The sequence below is a fragment of the Ixodes scapularis genome, unplaced genomic scaffold, assembly GCF_016920785.2.
Source record: "Ixodes scapularis isolate PalLabHiFi unplaced genomic scaffold, ASM1692078v2 PGA_scaffold4__175_contigs__length_147842914, whole genome shotgun sequence".
Classification (NCBI taxonomy): domain Eukaryota; kingdom Metazoa; phylum Arthropoda; class Arachnida; order Ixodida; family Ixodidae; genus Ixodes; species Ixodes scapularis.
In genome coordinates this window covers 63,257,895-63,279,047 of record NW_024609879.1, presented here as the reverse complement: position 1 = coordinate 63,279,047, position 21,153 = coordinate 63,257,895, and the positions used below count along the sequence as shown (strand labels likewise).

The window sequence follows — 21,153 nt, the reverse complement described above, 5'->3', positions numbered from 1 at the left end:
CTTTTCCAAAAATACAGCCATTCGTTCAGGATATTCTTGTAAAAGTGATGTGCGGTTTGCAGCTTCCCAGTGAACGGTCCTACGGCCTTTAGGCGAAATAAACATTTTAGTTCAATATCCCGTCCCTTTACAGGGCCTCTCCAACGATTTTTTGATTAGTTTGAAACAGGGATGGGCAGTATTTCAAATACAGGTATTTGAGATATGTATTTATAATACTTTGTGTATTTTGTATTTGTATTTAATTACAAATTTGGTAATGTATTTAACGTGTGTATTTAAATACTAAAACGGGGGTATTTCAAATACAATTGTAATTAAATACAATTTTGTGCACAAAAACACATCCCTCAAATTTATTGTCACTGTCCAGAGTAGTAAGAAAACTGCGCTCTGCACCGAATACAGTGTCTCTCAATCAAGCACAAGCGTTTAGTGATTACGGTGCTAGTGTGATCACTTTGTGATTACGGTGCAAGTCCAGGGCAATAAGTGACGAAATCGACGTTCACAGGCAGACTGGCTAAATAAGTACCTGTGACAACTTGTAATGCTTTCCAGCCTGACTTGCATCTATATTTTTGCCTGGAACATTCTAAATGCGCGGGCCGTCCAGATTTTTATAACTGATGCGAGTTGCAACAATAAAAAATTCTCTACTAGTGCTGCGCGTCTTGGTCGTCTCAGTTCTTCGTTGGTCTATACCAAAATGTAATCGGCAAAAAAAGCTGCTTGAAGCTCTTTACTTTTTTCACCTATTACGTCCAAGCGGAGTACAATTTTTGTGATTATATTTATATTACGTTACTAGAGCCTCGCACACTAACTCCCCACTGTGCGACGCAAAATTAAAATGAGATACCCAGAAACCCGTTGCAGGTGCCTTGAAGTCACTGACGCAAAATTTGAGGAATGTATTTGGAAAAGAATTTGTAGGAGACCAAATACATTTTGTTGTATTTGTATCTTGTATTTAAATGCTTTTCTGGAAATGTAATTAGATTTGTAATTAAATACATTTTTGACGAAGTATTTTGTATTTGTATTTCGATACATATTTGCATGTATTTTGCCCATCCCTGGTTTGAAACTTGCGACGAGGCTTACCTCGGACAAAATGGTAACACGAAGAAACCATTTTTTCCACGCAAAATTCACATTGCTTGGGAAGTTATGAGAAAAACAAAATGACAAATTCAAGCAAAAATAAGTATTTTTTCTTACGTAATACGGCCCCCTCCAACGGTGGGACGGTTGTGCCACTCCTTGGGGGGCGCGTCAACTAGGTGCTGATCTTGCTGTTTCCACTTTTCAAACTCCATTTGTTTACTTTATCGCTCTCAAATCTTGACGCAAGAAAAGCAGATGCTCAAAAAATAGTCCAATATGACCATAATTAGGTTCCTTGTTTTAGAGCGCAGCTCTTAGGCGCCCGTTTCCGGCTTGAGCGGCGTCGCCGACGGCGTAACCGCGCGGTGCATTATGGGAAATGTCCCATAATGCACCGCGCGAGCCCCCCACCGGGGTCACGTGACCTCGTGGGGGGGGGGCACGTGACCCCCCCCCCCCCCCCCCCCGAGGTCACGTGACCCCCCGAAGTCACATGACCCCCGAAGTCACGTGACCCCCGCCGATGTCGCGTGACCCCCCGATGACGTCATCGTCACTGATGACGTCACCGGCATCCACATCGTCATCATCACTGATGACATCATCAGTGACGTCACTGATGACGTTACCGACATCCGCATCGTCATCGTCATCATCACTGATGACGTCATCAGTGACGCCACTGATGTCGTCACCGGCATCCGCATCGTCATCATCACTGATGACGTCACCGACATTCGCATCGTCATCGTCATCATCACTGGTGAAGTCATCAGTGATGTCACTAATGACGTCATCGGTATCCGCATCGTCATCGTCATTGATGACGTCATCAGTGACGTATGTGATGACATCATCGGCATTGGGGGGTCACGTGACCCCCCAGTACCCTTCCCTCCACCTCCTCAAGAGCTGCGCTCTAATTCGGCGTTACAGGGAGTTGTAAACGGCTTTCACTTTTTTTTTTTTCTTTCTTTGGGGGGGACCATAAGGTACTTCTGAAATGGATCCGCAATGTATCATAAATTTAATTCCTTTAACTGGTTTTCACCTCCCAGCTAAGGCAGCTTTCAGAAGAAAGTTGGGATTAACCTGAGTTCAATAAAACCCATGCGGGTTTCGAAAATCGGGAAATATCGGGGCTTATCTGGACGTGAAAGCCTGCCCATAATGCATTCAATATAATGCAGATTTTCATGTCGCCTAGAATCTACAATCCTGTATCCAGAAAATAATCACTAGGCTAATAATGAAGCTCTCTATCATTTTGACAAGCCCTCATAGATATTCTGCTATCTTTAGACATTCTTTTTGTTCCCCTTATTTTATTCAGTGAAAAAAACGTTCTGTCCTTTTGAGACAGTTGTTCAAAAATATAATTCCAAAAAGATTTAAAATTTCCTATATTAGATGAGATTGTCTCTTCTATTTTTGCAGTTGGCTTATCTCACTATGTGAAGAAGCGCAAGACCACTGTGCCCGATGACGACCGGATCGGCAAGGCCCACTGTCATCTTTCGAACTTCTTAAGTGAAAAGAATCGACCTTAAAAGGCCGAAAAGTGCCCACAGGTGCCCCTGACACCTCCTGTGCCCTTGGGGTCTCCTAATAAAAATCAGGTGTTTAAAGGCTTATATTTCTTTTTTTTTTTTTTAGACCAGGTGTTTTTCTTTTTTTGGGGGGGAGTTTTTTTTTTTTTTCTTTTGATTCTTTGAAAAGACAGTACCGTAATATCCCGAGAGATAGTCAACCTAAAATTGAAAGTAAAACAATCAAAAAAAGTTTTAAAACATGCTAGTTTTAGATTTTGTGACCTGCGAAACTTGTAATCACAGGGCGGGTCGATAAACCAAAGACAACTGTCCTCAGTCAGCAACGTTCGCCTATCTCTTGCCGTGGTTAAGTAACACAATTTCTGCCAAGGTCACCACTGGCCAGGGCCCTGCAATTACTAGAAGTGGGCTATCTGTGTTTTTGGAAAAATAACAAATCATACAAAAAATAGGGGCGGGTTATCTTTCGGGGGTGGGGCATCTCTTGGGATGTTACGGTAGCTAGCTGGTTTTCGCAAGAAGAAAACTGATAACAGTAGTAGTTAGGGCAATCAGAGCCATTAAGTTAACTTAAATAATTTGGGTCACTGGTGTTGCTCCCACCCCGTTTACTTTTCTTGTAATTAACCACAGGTAGTGGTGATCAAGAGTTGTAAGTGCCCTGTAGTACTTAAAAGATTAAAAAAATGACAGCCCCTCTGCAGGGTGGAGACTTAAGATTTGAATGTTGGTATGCCATTTGCACATACCCTTGCTTCCTCATTAGTAGTTGCATGCCCTTGTACATGCATTAGTTTTTCTTCAGGTGTGCTTGAAAGTGTTCTCCCAGCGAGAATAAAACACCGTGGCTGATCAAAAGGGAGAGGGTTGGCAGTTGTTTGCCTTCCAAAGAAAAGAAGGTGCCTTCGACCAACACCATTCTTAATGAAGGCACCCCTGGAGCGTGCCATAGTGATGCTACGGTGGTTTGTGGAAGAGCATGTTGCACAGAAAGCCATCACCGGACTGAAGATTGAGGAAACGGGGATTGAGGTCACCCTGGAGAAAATTCTTTCACCAGCACTCAATGAAAAAATCGACCTCAACGAAATCTGAAGATTTTTCACTGATGATGGCTGGGTTGCACTCACTGCGACTATAACCCAGAAGTGTAATTTTGGCTCATGGACTTTTAGTGTGTGCAAGAAACAACTCCATGATGATTCCATTGGATGTGACGCATGCCGAGAGTGGCTGCACTTTAAATGTGCACGTCTTACAAGCGTGCCACGAAATAAGCCGTGGATTTGTCGGAACTGTTATGCATGAAATTGTGTGAGACTATGTTGCCTTTTTTTACTTTTGATATGTTCATATTTTTGTCAGTTTGCTTCCTGCTTGCAATACTTGCTGTGTTGTTGCATTGTGTTTAAATAAATTATCGTAAATGCTTCATAGCTACTTTTCGAATTCTGCATTCCCTTTAATCACTTCTACTGATTCTCTTTCTCCTTTGAACTTCGTATGGGTTAAAGCCTTTGCTAAGTAGACAAGCAGCCCTGGTTGCTGGTGAAACCAGATGGCAAGGTCATTCTAGCACATTGCGATTGCATGGCTGGACTTGGTGAAGCCTGTTCGTATATTAGAGCAGCGCTGTTCTAGCTAGAGGTCCTTGTCAAACACAGGGACGCAAGGGTCTGCATAAAAAAAGACATGTGGCTGCCAGCCTACTGTAACAACCTGTAGTGTGTGTCCATTTCGAAAGTGAACTTTTCATCAGCCACTGCCAAGAAGCAGCGAATTGACGAAACACAGCTGTCTCACTTGCAAGCCCTGCGGTCACCCAAACCAGCAGCCTCACGGCCAGATGATCAACAGTGGGTCCAGTTTCTTGCCGATGTCAGCGGTGCCGGCACAAAGCCAGCATTTCTATCCGTCGTGGACGACTACGCCGAGCAGTACAAGCCCACAGCATCGAACTACAAGACTGCCGTGCTGTGCAACATGTACAAGAAAGGAGTGGTGCTGTCATGGGACATCATGTGAATGCCAGTGGCATTCAACTGAACCCGAGGTAAGCATTTGAGTTTAGCGTCTAATAATGAAAAAATGGTGCAGGCAAGATGGAGAAATTCTAATTTAGGAGCTTACATGCCAGACCAACGAACGGCATCCAGCATGCCCAAGTGAGCGACTGAGGATTGATCTTGACCATGTGGGAATCTTTTGATGTGCAACCAAAATCTTTTGTACCCCCTCCCCCCCCCCCAATGCACCTTCTCTGCAATAAACTTCCATCATACTGTGGCCATCTTGGCCAGGATTTGAACCTGCTGATTCGAAGCCACTGATCCAGCTAGGTGAAGGTCTATTATGACAGGTTAATTTATGTCATGGTCGTATCAATGTTTCCCATCCTTCTTGTTTGTTTATGCATGTTGTTTCTTGAGTTACTTATTTTTATTGCAGGTGCTGAAACTGATCGAAGAGATGAGACCACAAACTTCATGCAGGAAATGGTTAATTTTTCGTGCGAACAGGGTGATGGCTTCCAATGCCAAAGTTGTGTGTGCCACATCGGTAGAAAGTCCGCCAGAAAGTCTGACTCAATGGGTCCGTTACCCAGACAATCACAGATTTACTACAAAAGCCATGGCTCGGGGCATTGAGAAAAAAGAAGGTGTAAGGAATATGTACATGGATGCACAATCCAGTCGCCATGTAAACTTTCAGTGTCAAGTCCAGACTCCATTTAAGTCTTACGCATCCATGGCTTGGAGCGTCAAAAGATGGTGCTGTTAGGTGCGAGTGCTGTGGAGAAGGCATACTTGAAGTTAAATGCCCCTACAGTGGTTGGGACTGTGCCATATCATAGAGTACATTTGTCTAGAGCAGGGGTTCCCAAAAGGGGGTCCACGGACCCTTTTGGGTCTGCGAAGGCATTCTAGGGGTCCGCGAAGCCCTGCGAGTTTTCTCATGTGAATGTCAATAAGAGAGATCTACTTCACACCATCCCTTAGTTATATCCATTTATTCCATAATTGTTACATTTAACGTATACATTTCCTTTCACCTCACCACGAACAAGGTCCTCCATCATCTCCGCCGATCCACAAGGGGTCCGCGAAGCATCGATGGCTGAGAACCACTGGCCTAGAGAATAGTAGCCTGGCTTCCTCGACGGAGAGAGCCTGCGGCTGAAAGGAAGCATGCACGTTTCTACCAGGTCCAGATGCAAATGTATGTTTGTAATTTTAGGTAATGCTACTATGTTGTGTGGACCACCAAAGAAACCTACATCGAGAGGATCCCCTTTGATGTTGAGTTTGCCAAGGCTTTGCTTTCAAAGTGCACAAACTTCTTCAAGTGTGTGCTTCTGCCAGAACTGCTTTACAAGGTGTTTTCAAAGCCTCAGGAAGAACACAAAGAAAACAGGACTACATATTGCTATAGCGATGGACCATAACATAGCAAGATGGCGCTCTGTGACAACCCCCAGTGTGAGCATAAGTGGTTTCACTGGAAGTGTGCTGGCACAAAAAGAGCACCACAGTGGCCCTGCAACCACTGCAAATGAGAGAACATGTTCCAATGAATGGGAACAGGGCGTAAGGCTGTGCAATATACTTCATTCGAGCATAAATGATTTCAAGTGTTGGCAGAGTTTAGAAAAATAGCCTCAAAAAGAGAGGCGAAACAAAAATAAAACTTGAATCTGATTGTGATGCATTGAAACAGATCAAATGGTGCTGAGCAATGATCCTTAATGTAAGTGAAAATTGTTGAAAACTTTATTCTACAATACCGTCGTTCCTGACTTATGCACTACAGAATTCTCCACTGATCATAAAATTCGTGCGAGACATTGACATTGACGTATTTAAAGGGACAATTGAAGATACAGAAGAGGCGTTAATTTGTCGATGCATTCTGGTCCTGTTATGTCATTCAATTTTTTTTCTAGAAACCTGCAACTCATATTTGAAAGCAAAACCAAGATAAGCGTGATTAGCTTTAAGTCTAGTACAACAGTTTGTCTAGCCATAAATGGTTTGTGCTGGCTCATTTTGAAAACAAATCTCCACATTTCTCTGCCTGCAAATAAATCATGCTGTATGCTTAAGTATTTCTTATTTGCATTAGTAAAAGACGCTGATGCTCAAAAGTAAGGTATCAGGATCGCGAGCTTTTGTGACCATCAATCGATCGATATATTGTTGAAAGTGCAGGATGAAAACGAGCGTCGCCGCTCGCGAGCGAAGTGCACTTGTGACTTCACCTGTCTTGGTAGACAGCAGTGACAGGCATGGTGACGGGAGTCTGGCTGGTATGGCGCAAAGCATCCCAGATGTTCTTTGTCACTTGTTGTTAAATTGCGTGCGCCGTCTCAGTTTACCCGGCCTCTGGCAATGAGTTCATGATGGAAGAAGCCTCGGATTGCTCGAGAGCAGTACCGGAGCATTAAGCGTGACATCGCAGCCAGTACTGCCGCGGTGGCCACACCATCCGTGGACATCATTGCTGCTTCCTCCCCAAGTGATCCTGTGTTTGTATCTGGTAATGACTGGTGCCCAAGTTCCCCCTACACCAGTGCGACTGAAAGTGACGAGAGTTATCAGGCCACGTACAGAGACGAGCAGCAAGGTGAGCACATGATGCCGGACACAGAGAGCTCCTGTTCGGACACCAATGAAGCCTCTTACGTGCAAGAAGCGCCTTCGGCCACGGAGGAACTGGCCACCCTTGCGTAAAGATTCAACCTTTGCTGTCTCACTACGCCTTTGCTGTCTCACTACGCCTTTGCTGTCTCACTACGCCTTTGCTGTCTCACTATGAAAGCTGGGCCATGACGTCCCCAGAGATGCCGAAACCTTTTTGGGCACAGGAAGGAGAGCTCAGCTTGATCAAACAAATATGTTTATGCACTTTGACCGTGCACTTTCACAGTCAAAGTGCACGTTTATGCACTTTGACTGTGGACTTCCCAGTGGCTGCTAACCTCTGAGAATCCGAGATTGCGGGTTATCTTGTCTCTTCATGTTCTGTCCCCAGGTGTGCCCGAATACTGGGCTGCTGACTCCTTTGTGCACTAATTTGTGGATTTGTGACACCCTTCATTTTTCCGAGGTTCTTTCAGAAACTTTAGAGCTCAAGTGCTAAAACCTGCACATTATTGTTGTCTAGAACTTAGTGCTGAAATCATGACACTGATTTTGGTTTACTTCTTTGGGCTGGCAGTCATGTTTTTCACTTTGCAGTTTTAATAAATTTGGCCTAATTCATTAAAACAAAATCACTTTCTTTTAGGTTTTTTGTTTTATCAATATAAACTTTCGCATTAATAACTGGAAGCATCTGGCATGACACAAAGTAGGATGTAAGCTTCACAGCATTCTCAATGTGGTATTTAAGAATTTAAATGTTGGTAATAAAGTCATTAAATTTTAAACAAGTTTGCTTACCTTGCTGATTAGATACAGAATTGTCACCTTAATCTTCTGTATTCTTTCTGAGTAAAAATACTTGGCAATTTAGTAATTAAAAATGGAAGTAATGAGGTAGAAGAACAGCAAAAGACGCTGTCTTTTTAGTTATAAGATCTTCAATGTGTGCAATACTCACAGCTAATACATCATATCTGCTTTATTTAATCGATTTCTGACCCAAAATAGTCGAAGCATGCATCTAATCTCCACATGCAACTAAGAAGCCCCTTAGATATAGTATATATCTTTATCGGGTTTTGTTTCCGTCTTATTCTAGGACCAATGCACCGCGGCAGCCGCCGAAGCCAGAGCAGATCTACAAGGTGAAATTCCTTGTCTTTGATTCGTGCCCGATGGGGCTGCAGGACAGGTGCCGGGTCTGTGGTGCACCAGAACGCTAAGTGAAGCCGCAATTCGTGGGCACAACGGTTCGAGCCAAAGTGACATGTCCCCTGTCACACTCCCGGACCTGGCGCAGCCGGCCTGTACTAAACAGGAAACCAATGGGCAACATTCCAGTGTGCTCTGCAATTCTGTTTTCAAGAAGCAGCCCGACCAAGGTGTTGTGATTGCTTTATTTTATGGCCATGCAGTCGTTACAGAAGATGCAGTACTTCGAGTACCAGCACTGCTACCTGTTGCCTGTAATGACTGACGTCTGGCAATTTTAAATTTTTGCGATAGTAGATAGTGCTTGACCTGTACATTCTCATTTATCGTAGGTCTGGCACTCCGAGCAGGCAACACTCCTCGATAATCTTCGAGGCAAACGGTTATGTCTTGCTGGAGACGGGAGGGCGGATACGCCAGGCCACTCCGTGGACTTTGGGACATACACGTTGTTGGAGACGTCCACCAACCGTGTCCTGCACACTGAGCTTGTGAAAGTAAGGCATTACGTTATAAGTACTGCCACATTGTTTTCTGGACTTGGCATCTTGTGACGAAGTCAGAAAACTAACTGGAAAGTTTTAGCGTTGAAGTCGCAGAGGAACTACAGCTGACAACGGTGATTTACCCGGCAAAGAACTGGGAATTAATTTGGAAAACTTGAGAGCCCTTCAGGACACAGAGACATATCAGTGCAAAATAAGGTGCACAACCACTGTCAGATTCTCTCTTACATCTGCCCATTTTGTGGCAGTGAGATCGAAGTTGATCTTTTGCATGTTGAAAATATTTTGCAGTCCACCAAGGTTTCTTCAAGCAACCGGATGGAGACGGAGAGGATGGAGCATTCTCTAAACTACCTGCGTGCCTAAGACATGTCGGTCGACACACTGGTAACTGACCGGCACTCCGAGGGCAAGGCTGCCCTGAGGGGGAACCACCCTGACGTCACACATCAGTTCGATATGTGGCATGTTGCCAAAGCATGTTATCGAAGACAATTGCAACATAATGGACATTTGTAACCATCATATAGTTTATATATGAGCAAAGAAGACATGTAGGTTATTTATTAAAACTTGCATGGCTGGAATGGTCAGTGAAAGCAGCAAGGAAACCAAGCTGGCCAGTGTTCATGAATTATGTGGCTAAACTGTCTGCAATTACAGCAAGGAAACAATGTCGACCAGTCACCGGAAACTCCCTGGCTGGACTGGCCGGTGACTACAGCAAGAAAACGATATCAGCTAGACAATGGAAATTCCATGGCTGCACTGGCCAGTGACTACAACAAGAAAACAATGTTGGCCAGTCACTGGAAACACCATGGCTAGACTGGCCAGTGACTACAGCAAGAAGACAATGTCGACCGGTATCGGGAACTTTCTGGCTAGTACTGGCCAGTTTAGACAAGCCCCCGATATTAACCAGGGCCAGTCTCCGCCATACAGCTCCCGGTACTGGCAGATGCAATTCCAGTATCGGCCGACATGGAGAGCTACCTGGGTCGTTCATGGAAAGGGCGAAATTAAAATGAGCACTGGTGTTTGCCAGTGGCATAGCAATAGGAGTGCACTTTTCAGTGCAGGGACATTCTTGTGCTGGGCTGTTCGGTGTAAGGATGTTGAAGTGTGCAAACATTTAGATAACTATACCAAGCATTCGTTGGTTTACTTTCCTGGCATATATTCTGCAGACCAGCGATTTTTGTAATACTAGCAAAGCCCATTTGCTGTTATTTCAGAGCAGAATGACCTTTCAACTACTAATATATAAGTTTGAATGCAGATTTTCTAGATAAAATCTCATTGAGGCATTTTTTTTAGATTCTAGTGAAGCATAATGCAATGAAAAAACACTCAACATGAATTAGTGCACTCACGTCCTTAAGCTGGAATTCTAGTGACCAGTACAACGATTTTCTTACCTTCACTAAATACTACTTTTATTGAATCCTTGACGTTAATAACCTATGAAGCCCGGATTTATTTTTATCTCCACACAACAGCAATCACAGGAAAAAAATAGCGAAAAACGAGCAGTGTTCATCCCTTCAACTCGGTGGCGCCCATGTGATCCAGTACCGGAAATATGCATCCGATGTTCATCACAGCCATGTGCTGGGGTTGGCAAAGCACAGGGCACGTGCTGGGCTCCACGTATTGATAGAGTTCGGCTATTTTCGTCACCACAGCAATTCATGCTCTTCTCCCGACTCTCCTAAGCCAAATAAATGAAATGAGGGGGGGGGGGGGGGGGGGGGGGGCGTGTGTGGCGTTTTCCAAGGCTCATGCTAATGCATTCCCAAAGAATAGACTACTTCCATAAAGCCCTGCATGCAACACGGCGCGCGTTGCACTCTGGGAACTAGTTGGCCAGGGAGGAGAGTGACATGGTTTCGGTTTCGATCGACACGTCGACAAGAGATTATACACAGAGCGTGGACTTTTAACAGCCGTTATCTCATGTTTTCTGGTCCCGAGAGCGTCATTTCTTGTCTCTAAACTAACCTAAATGGCCAGATCTCGAAACTTTAGCACAAGCCCGAGACTTATAGCTTGTCTTAACATATGCTTGTTGTATTTTTGTACTTGAACCTTTGTGTTGGCGTCTCGAGGTATGTGAACGAGTGCTGGGAATCTCGACGCTGCGAAGCTCGGGGATCTTGCTTGTGTATGAGTCAACAAGCTGTAGCAACCAATAAGTATGCAATAAGCTCGCGCCTTTACATTAGTGCTGTATATCAGGAAGTTTGTTTGTTTCGTGCCTTCATAGACGAAATATAACTTTTTGCAATTACTGCTTTTCTTGATACGCCTCAATTTTAACACTTCTTATCTCTTATCTGTACTGACCCGCAGCACTGCACGAAGTGAAGTCCCCACTCGCTTGCATTACACTAATATTCAACATCGTGTATCCGCATAAAGTTATCCTGCACTCATATAGGCACCATTCGCACATACAAACCGTTTTAAGAAAGAAAAAGTCGAGCACTTGTTTGAAGAATTCGCACCGTTCGCTGGAAGTGCGCCGGACGGGCATGAACCCCTCCCTATGCGGTGCGCCAAACGAACGAAATTATTCAAAGCGCATTTGACGGTTGCTAATGGCCATACTATTTGTTATGTGTTTGCTTTCTTCCTGACTGAGTATGCCGAGATAATTTCACACACACCGTTCAGGCACAGATCTTGAGCGTCAGTAAAAGCTCGTCCAAAAAGGCTTAGCGAGGAGTAGGGGACGCTTGCTATGGCATCCGTCGTAGCTAGCCGATCTCAGCGTTTGCGAACACTTAATCTTGTATCAGCATAAAATTGGAGTCGGAGATATATGATGACTCGAGGAAGACATCATAGTAACTTTTGTGCAGTAGTAAGGTCGAATTTATTGTGTTTTATTAAAAGTTTATGCGTCAATGCTGGACTCAGCTTCGATACTCCTGTGAGGATGCGGCTTGGTTTTCGCCCAATGAAGTAACAAGATGCGGACGTGTGGCAAACAAAATACGTGTAAGGCTCAAGGTGACCAAATTTCAGTTGTAGTTCACTGGTACTAGACGGGATTATTGAAAGCCGAGCTCAAAGATGCACTCGTGGGGTGAGGTGACTGGGCGACGTCTTACTACGTTTGCATACGCACGCACAATATCCGGTGTTTCGGGAACCAAGTAAAGTGCCCCGGTCTTCGTTTTGTATCGCTCTAGAATGAGTGTACTGTACATTCGTAAAAAGTCAGATAATCGAAAACGCAAGCAGCGCGTTCGGTTGCGGCGTGATAGCACGAGATGAATAAGCTGCTCAATCGAAACCGAAACTGCGTGGCCAACTAGTTCCCAGAGTAGACTGCGTGGTATTTCGCCGCGATGGGGCGCGTCGGTTTTGGAAGAAGTGAACGTCCCGTAATATTCCTTTCAAGTTTTGAGTGGAGCATTTTTTTTTTTTTACTTTGATGTTTTTTTATGGTGTGGCGAAAATCATCACACGTAATAATAATAATACTATTATTATTCTTATTATTATTTAGTGATTTCATCTCACATCGTGCAAGAAAAAAATGTGGGGTCCTGACTAAATCGTGAAAATACATATATGTTGATGAAAAATCTGTGACTAGAACAAAACTGCAAAGTAAAACTGCGGAAATATTTTCATATTTGAGCTTTGCGCTTCGAAAGGATAGACGGTAGGTCTTGCGATTTTCGCATTTCACGAGTGACACATTTTTTAAACTTTGCAACTTTTAGATTTTTTTTCACAACAATTATACTTTTTTACGGTGATTCTCGAAGTATTTTTTACATTTTATTTTATGAAATAAAAATGATTGAGTCTAACACGTTTGACAATAATAGACCAAGTTTGAATCAAGCTCTTTCTATGTACAATTATTGAAGGCATACAAAACATATCAAATGAAAACTTATATCTAAGCCTAAATATTATAATAGTGTTAATTTATGTATAGTTTATGTAAAAGAGACAACACTGTAAACTTGGGAAGAAAGGCAAAAAATACAAAATTCAACGTAATTTAAAAAAAGTTTTTTTTTTATTTTTGTTTTAATTTGTTGATAGGAAGAGCTTTCAATGTGTTCTTACATATGCAACAAAATTTCTTTGATGCATATGGTTTCGTCGTACTAAGTAGTGCGTTTGAATATAATACATATTCATACCTCCATTCTACGACACATCTTTTTGTCATTAAATTTTTTACTTAAATATTTGTTATTTTTGTAACATGGTCATATTTCTTTTTAATTTTCGAGTCCACACACAGTTCGGTAAACTTATACATAGATAGTATATTCATAGTATATTATGGCAAGGGCCGGGTTCTTTGGCAAGTTCATTCGGCTTACTCTACAGCAATGGAAACTGTCTTAACGTTGTCATCTGAGATTAACAAACATGTAGATGTTTGAAACGTTTTCCGTGAGATAATAGAGCACTCTTCGGGAAAACACCTCCAAGCGACGGCCCGCCGAGCACGTCAATAAGCGAGCAGGATATTTTTCTTTAATTATGAATTCCTTTACACGATATATCTAAGCTAGGCTTGTTGAAACATTTCAATCTCCGCCTTTACTACTGGCACTTCTATGTTTTCGAAACCAAACGTATGTTCCAAACTTCGTAAATGATATGATGTGAAACTGACCACTTCAGATAGAATGGCGCCACCTCGGTGCTTGCTTTCGCTTTTGTGCTGTTCGCGTCTTTCTCAATTTCTCATTTCTAATTAATATTTCCCTTTCCTAGTTGAGATATAAGTACCATCAAGCTCCGTCCCAGGTTCTATTTCGAGCACTATATAGCTCCTTATAGCTATATATAGCGCTCTAGTTTTATTCAACATAGCGGGCAAGAACAGTTGCAGTGTCATGCCAATATGTTGACCTGTGCCTGCTCAGTTAGCTGTGGGTAGCTCAACATCACAATTTGCTATTTTATTTTAACCATTAAGAAATCAAGAAACCAAATGAAAGTTTTGCACATGGTTCATGCAAGACCTTTGTGCATGGCATTAGGGGATAGAAATTTGAAGACTCGCAGCTGTCCTAGGTTTCTCATATCTTGAATCAAGCCAGCAAGTAACATTTGTTTCTTTCAATAATTGCAGAAACGCTGTTCTGTGAAACTCTCGCAGCTCCTGTCCGGATGCCAGCCAGCCCCTCGGTTGGTGCACCTGACCCGCTGCCAAGCCACAAGAGTCATGCTGATGTAGACGGCCTGCTCTGTGTATGATCTCTTGTCGACGTCTCGACCGAAACCGAAACCATGCCACAATCCTCCCTGGCCATAGAGATCATAGTTCCTGGCCAACTAGTTTCATGAGTGCAAAACGTGGAGCGCTGCATGCTGAAATTTTATGAAAGTAGTCTATTGTTTTTAGATATTTAAATTTCACCGTGAATTTTCAAACGATGTTTTTTATTGGAATTAAATACAGTTCCAAGTATTCGCCCTTAGCAACACCCCTAGCAATGGTTTGTTTTGAGCCATCAGACTTTCGGCTTTCAATCCAATCCAGTGTCGTAGCTGTCTTTCCTCTTTCGCCGTGCCCGCGGCAATCGACGCATCGCACAATTTGCACTTCGCGGTCGCAGTTATTTTGTATTGTTCCTGCGTAGTCGTGCGACGAGTTCCACGTAGTAGACACCAGCTTTACGACACGCCCCGACTCCGAGTCAAGGGCCGAAGGGCGACGCTTTCACATCACAAGGTAGGCCCACCCGCGCTCGGTTTGCTCTTGTTGCTGCACCGAAAAACCGGCTCCCCCAACCACTCGCCCGAAATTCTTTGTCGTGACATCCTGACAGTGTGTGCTGTATGCCGTAACTAACCGCTGTATTTCGTTTCATCTTGCACAAGGGCGACGTCCACTTTAGTGCTCCCTTATCATGGGTTTTAAACTCGGCGTCAGTTGTTTTGTGCTACAGCCTCCAGATTTCCCAACAATATCGCGCGAACGTCGATCGTCCCGTAGCTCAGCGCTTTATCGCGGCGTGAAACAGCAGGTCAGTGGATCTACTCGCGTGTGGCAGAAGGCACACGCTAGCTTGCTGACCCGCTGTTTCACGCCGTGAAATGTCGCTGATCTGCCGAACAATCAATGTTAGCGTGACTTCCACAGCACTGGAACCACGCACTTCCCGCGAGAAGAATGTGGCTTCGTCTTGCGTTTCATTCGCACACGGTTTCGTGCGAAGGATACGCCAAACTTATCCTTCGCACGAGCCACGAGCAGCCGCGCTTGGGAGAGTCGGCCTCCTCCGTTCGTGCGAGCGTGGTAAAGCTGTCGTCGAGAGTTTGGTCAATGGGCGCGTTCAGTAGCGCCTCCCTTGCCTCCGAACGGAGTGGTTCGAGTCGGAGTCATCGGAGCGCCTACTGAACGGCAAAAAAACCCGCGGCTCCAAACTTGCTTCTACGCAATTTCCGCTTCCTCCCCTGTGCCAGACGGTCTCCGAATAAACTGGAAGCAGACGATGGCGAGCACGATCGCTTTTATTTGACGCTGGTATTGAAGTCTTTACAGGGTCGTTGAAGAAAAAGCGGGTGATTGTACACATCAGCGCTGCTGTTCGAAGCGATGCAACGCGATTGAGCCCTTCGCTTGGCGGTGCAAAGGCAGCTACTGTCATAAAAGCCAACAAAAAACGTCGTCAGCACACACAAAATATAGAGCTCGGCGAATCTACGCCGCCGGTTGCGATACTTTTATACTGCCATACGTTTGTTCTGCCCTTCGTAACGAACTCGTATACACACGGGAAGTTCGGCCGCGCTCAGCGATCAAGGTTTTGTCGGCCGAAGCGAGCCTCAGCCAACGTGCACCCCGATTTAGCTACGCGAACAAAACATTATTCGGTATCATGCTCTGCGTGACTGTCCAACCGGCTTCCAAAGTCGCGGTCATACCCTGCCTTGCTCTGTTGAGCGCGGACAGGACTATCGTCAATATTACCGAGTTTCCGTGCAACGGCGATCAAGACACGGCGTCAAATGAACGTTTGCGTTGTTTATTAGCATATTCAAACCAAACAAAATGAGGTCCAATGCATTTTCCGAAAGAACCTTACCTCAAAAAGAAATTCGAACGCGTTATTCGTCTTACCTTGAGCACTTTTCATTAACAAAAGCGAGCAAACCGCACGCCCGCGACAGAACTGAAGCAGCTTATCCCGCCTTTTTTTTTTTTTTTTTTCTCTTTTAGCGCCAGAAATTGTCACCAGTCAGGAAATGACGTCATTTTAGCTCCTTTGACTCTACGTGCACCGTCTCCGGACTCGGTGCTTCGGAGCTTGACTCCGAAGCCCCGGAGTTACGTGCACCGGAAGTGACTTTTGGCCGTCCAGTGGAAGGAGTCAGTGACTCCTTGACTCCGGGGCCACTACTGAACGCGCCCAATGGGAGGAGCGGGCAGAGCCAGGGCGTGTACGAGGCGCAGATTGAAGGCTTGACACGCTCTCTTGGCCAACCAGAAGCCGAAAAGAAACTCCTAGTGGTGGTAGTGAGAAACATTTTAATCAGTGCCTAAGAGTTAAATGGAGTAACTGTTTATGGCTGAAAATATAGTCCACATGATGCTTCAAGTATGATCGTGCAAAGAGATCTAAGAATCGAATGTGCTGCTCGAACTCTGTTTTGTTCGGACGAAGTCTGACCGTTTGGATATGGCTCAGATAGCATATTCTCGGCGCCTGGTGTATAAATTGTGTCGATTGTTCTCCTAGATATTGGTTTTGTATGACCGTGATTGTGTAATCACATGCATCCTATTTTCAGTCGCCGAGAGTTACTCCGACGCACTTATTAATTTTGTTTCTCGCGACCACCGCCAGGGTAACATTTGCGGCTTCTGGCTGGCCACGTTAGAATCTGTGAAGACGCCCTGGGACACGCCCAGCCCGCTTTCGGCGAATGGCACCTCCTCATTTGCTTCCTATACTTTCCAATGAATGGCCAAACTCTTTCTCTGTATAAGGATGGCTAGTTCGGCTAGTTGGTTTTGCATCATGGTGTAATACGCCAAAACAACACGGACAAAAAAGAAGAGAGAACTGGACAGGACGCGGCATATTACACCATGGTTTCTATGCATAACTCTGCCCGCCCAGTCCGGAGGTCAACGTCACGAAAACTTGATCACGGAAGTGATGTCAGAACTGTGCAGTGCACGCGCTTTCTTATCTGCTGGCTTGCTTGCCTTAAAGGAGCACTGACAGGGTATTTATACTCGCCGAGGGTTTTAATCGTACATGACATATGAGAGCCCAACTACCCAGAACACAATTTGCGGCTCGAAATTTGGTTCCTTTCCGCCTAAAAACCGCCGATCAAGAACTGCCCGGTTCAATCTCGCTCACTCTCTTTTCCGTGGTCATGGGCCGTTTTCCAAAGTTTTGATGCGACCACCAAATTTAATCAAAGTCGTTGGTTACTGAAGGCACACACTTAATATTAAAAGTAGTAAAAAAAAAAATGAAAACAATTTTTTGTGGCTTCTAAAAAGCTGCAAATACGTTTTTTTTTTTTTAAAGTTGCACAGAGAATTGGAAGCATTCTGTGCGTGCGTCGTTTCGCGTATCGTGAGACTCGCGGAGACGGCGATGGCAGCAGACGACAGGCGTGGGACCTCTACTTCTGAACTGTCGTTCACGGTACTGGTGAATTCTGTCTGCCCTTAAAAGAGAAATTGGGGCCTGATCAAAAGAATTGGTACTCATCCCGTGCGACACGCCCAACCTCCAAGCCGATTTGCACGAAGACGTCGCCGAGCCGTCGCTCCCTTCTCGTGGCTGAAGCATCGCTCGCGCGAACGTCAAGCACTGCGCGAAGTTTGTACTACGAGTTGAATATGCACGCATATTCAACTCGGTGCTTCGACTTCAATCCGGGAGTGCTTTTGCTGGAGGAAAATCGGCAGCAAACTTTCCAACTTACAGTTTACTGGCTGTATTATTACTGAGGTGGGAGTTCTCCCAGTAAAAGGGTTGACAACTGGGCTAGTTGGTAGTTAGACATATTAACGGCATTAGCGCACACATATGAGGAAGAGAGAAGGGACAGAAAAGAGCGCTACTCACAACTGTATTTACAAAGATGAACCCATTCAAATGTCGTCCCTAGGGGACAACCCCCTGACCATATGAACACAGCGTTTACCCAGGCGACGTCATCAAGCTTTGCAAACGAGAAACTGACCGCTTTTATGCTTCCAATTTTACTGTGACAAAAAAGATACTGGTCAAGTGGCATTGCTTGCAAGCATACAATCGGGTCATACTCGTGCCGTGTGCCTGTACAAAGTTAAAAACATCCCAACAAAATAATGTTGCCTGGGATCTTTAAGAATGTCAGTATCTGCTAAAGGTATCAACCACTCGATGACAAATATATCTTGCAAAATATCTCATAACTGAGCCTGATGTCTCCAAATACTGTAATGCCCAGATACAGATTTGCTTCACCAAAGACACAAGAGTTTGGACCCTTAAATGCTTGTACCGAAAAGTGAGAGCACTAAAATATCTGTGCACTGAAAGATCCGTGCAACAAAGTCCACATCGAAACGTCCTAGACCAGGAAGTTCTACACGGAAATATTCGGGTGCCGGCTTCAGTGTCTTGCACCAAAAAGTCATTAGGTTCACTTGTGTCATGTGAAACAAAGACACCAATGAAGTCACGGGATGGCATTTCTGCCGATTCATGCACGAGTACAGATACCATCTAGCCCTGTAGATTCATAGTTGCCAGACAGCATTTCAGATCTGATCATAGTTATATGCTACTTGAACCTCCAAATTCAGATTTGGTGAACACTGCAAGATTTTTGACTACTAAGGTGGTGAAGGCTTCATTGTGTAAAATATTTCAATATTTAGTACCACTGATGTTTATGTCAATGCTTATGTTTCACTTTAAATATGAAACAGGGACAGTCAAGTACCTTGCTGGAGAAGCTACCACGTCCGACAGAAGAAAGGAGGACACTGAAGGCGACATGGCGGAGGCGCCCCGGACAGGCCAACACGTTTGTGATGTGAAGGGACCCTAGGCACTCATCAACTTTCCGGGATTTGATATAGTCTGGAGCTTACTCCAAACTATATGTACTGTGTGCTGCTTGCCACAACTCCAACACAACTCCAACAGCTGCTCACGGCAGCTGTTGGAGTTGTGGCTTTCAAGTGTTGTTGAAAGCTATTACTCCTCAGAGAGATTGATGAGCGGCTGTTAAAGCTCGAGCCACCACAGTGCCTTTTTTGTCTGCCAAGATCGGTTCAGTTGAGGAAATACTGGCAGGCTGTTGAGTCGGAGCAATGGCTTCTGTATTTTAGCCTCGTTGTGTCTAAAGAGAATTCTGCCACAGCGATTCTTGGATCACTTCACTTTGCTTGTGAGGGTTGTCTTCCTGCAGTACAAGATTACACCTTCCTATGTAGCTGTTAGCACAGACTGTCTGGTCCGATTTGTTGTTGGCTGTTGGCGTTAAATTTTTGTACTCGGAAAGGGAAATGACGTTGAATGTGCACCAACTGGTTTACCTCTCAAGGAGCACGGTGCTACAAGGGCCTTTGTGGGTGCACTCATGCTTTTGCTTTGAGGCGAGTATGGGTAGACTGAAGAACTTTGTAACCTCAGCAAATGGTGTGCCTCATCAAGTGATGACGCGAGTGATGGTTGGGCACAAGGTAAATGCACGCAAGACAGCTCGTAGTCCCCAAGTGGGAAAGTTATTGCAGTGCACCGCAACTAATGTGGAGCCAGTAGTCCTACTGGGAAAGCCACGCATAGTGCATGAATCACTCCTGGGCCTGGTAAAAAGTCACAACAGAAATCAAACCCTTGGCACTGTTGTGGAGCACGACAGAGTCTGGATCTCTGGACTAGTCTTCCACAGTGAACAGTAAGAGAAGCCAGAGGGAATCGATTGCACGGACATGAGGCTTGGGAACATCACTGCAAAAGTTAAAAACATTGTGTCCTTTAAGGATTACAATGGGACCACGAGAGTGTTCGCGGTCGCCGAAGTGTATGCGACTTCCCCGGCATTTGGTAGCAAGCATGTTCATTTCAGATTGGTTAGATCAATACATGCGAAAATAAATAGTTTATTTTTTGCAGAACAGAGTGAAACTTGGTTTCACTCTGTTCTACAGATTGCTGCTAAGGTTGGCAAGAATCAAAATATGTTCACTCGAAATATGTTTCATTATATATCCAGAAACAAGCGTTTTTAATGCACACGGTGTGTTGGGTCAAGTGTTTCGTTGTGGGTTTTGGTTGCCTTTGTCCGATTTCAAGTTTTATCAAAATCGGTTTGCTTTGTGTTGGATTCCTGGCCGTTTGGTTCATTGCGTCCTTTCGTTTCTGGTGTTCCGGCTTTCGCCAGAAAAGTGTGTTTTGAGTGATCCTTGAAATGTCTTTCTTTTGTGTTTTTTTAGGGCACTGCCCGTGTGAACATTGTTGGGAAAAAAATTGTCTTTTGTTTTAATTGTATAAAGGAGGTCACTGCTTTTCAGTTCTCTTGTAAAGGTTGCTTCGTTGTACTGCTTGTGGCATGGGATTCCCCATTCCTATCTCTCTTTGGTCTCCACTATTTTGTATAGGATTTGATGCTTATGTAAGCCTTTTTGTTGTCGAAGAAATTTCAGCTGTGTTTGAGACTTTGCGTTTGTCCGTCCCTTCTCGTCCCACTCTCGGGGTTTTGAGTCAAATGTTTAACCACAACCAGCTCGTTTGCATCCCAACCTTTTGTTAGCATATACTATACTCTTATAAAGTCCAAGTTAGAATATGCCTGGTCTATATGTTCTCAACTCTTGGCTGCCGAAACTTTTCTGGTCTCAAGATGGAAGACAGGCATCTGTCATATCCACCATTGTGGCCGTGACGGCATAACAGTTGTATATCGTCATCGGGCGGATATCGTGGGACCACTTTTTAGGATGCAGTAAACACACAAGTTAGAGACACATTCCAGGCACCTTGGGTTCCTGATGTCCTCGGGTGCAAAGTCGACAGTGGTGGCTTTGAGGTGTCCTTTCGCAGAACGAGGTTGGGCAACGATTCCAAATATTACGGTACTCCAAAGGACCCTACAAGAGGCATAGTGTGATGCATT

General features: G+C 44.5%; 2 pseudogenes; both read left to right on the top strand.

Annotated features, from left to right (window-relative positions):
* Nucleotides 1-4,688, top strand: part of LOC120842381 — a 33,657-nt pseudogene extending 28,969 nt beyond the window's left edge.
* Nucleotides 4,689-19,232: 14,544 nt separating this feature from the next.
* LOC115320839 lies at nt 19,233-20,693 on the top strand (annotated as a pseudogene).
* Nucleotides 20,694-21,153: the final 460 nt, after the last annotated feature.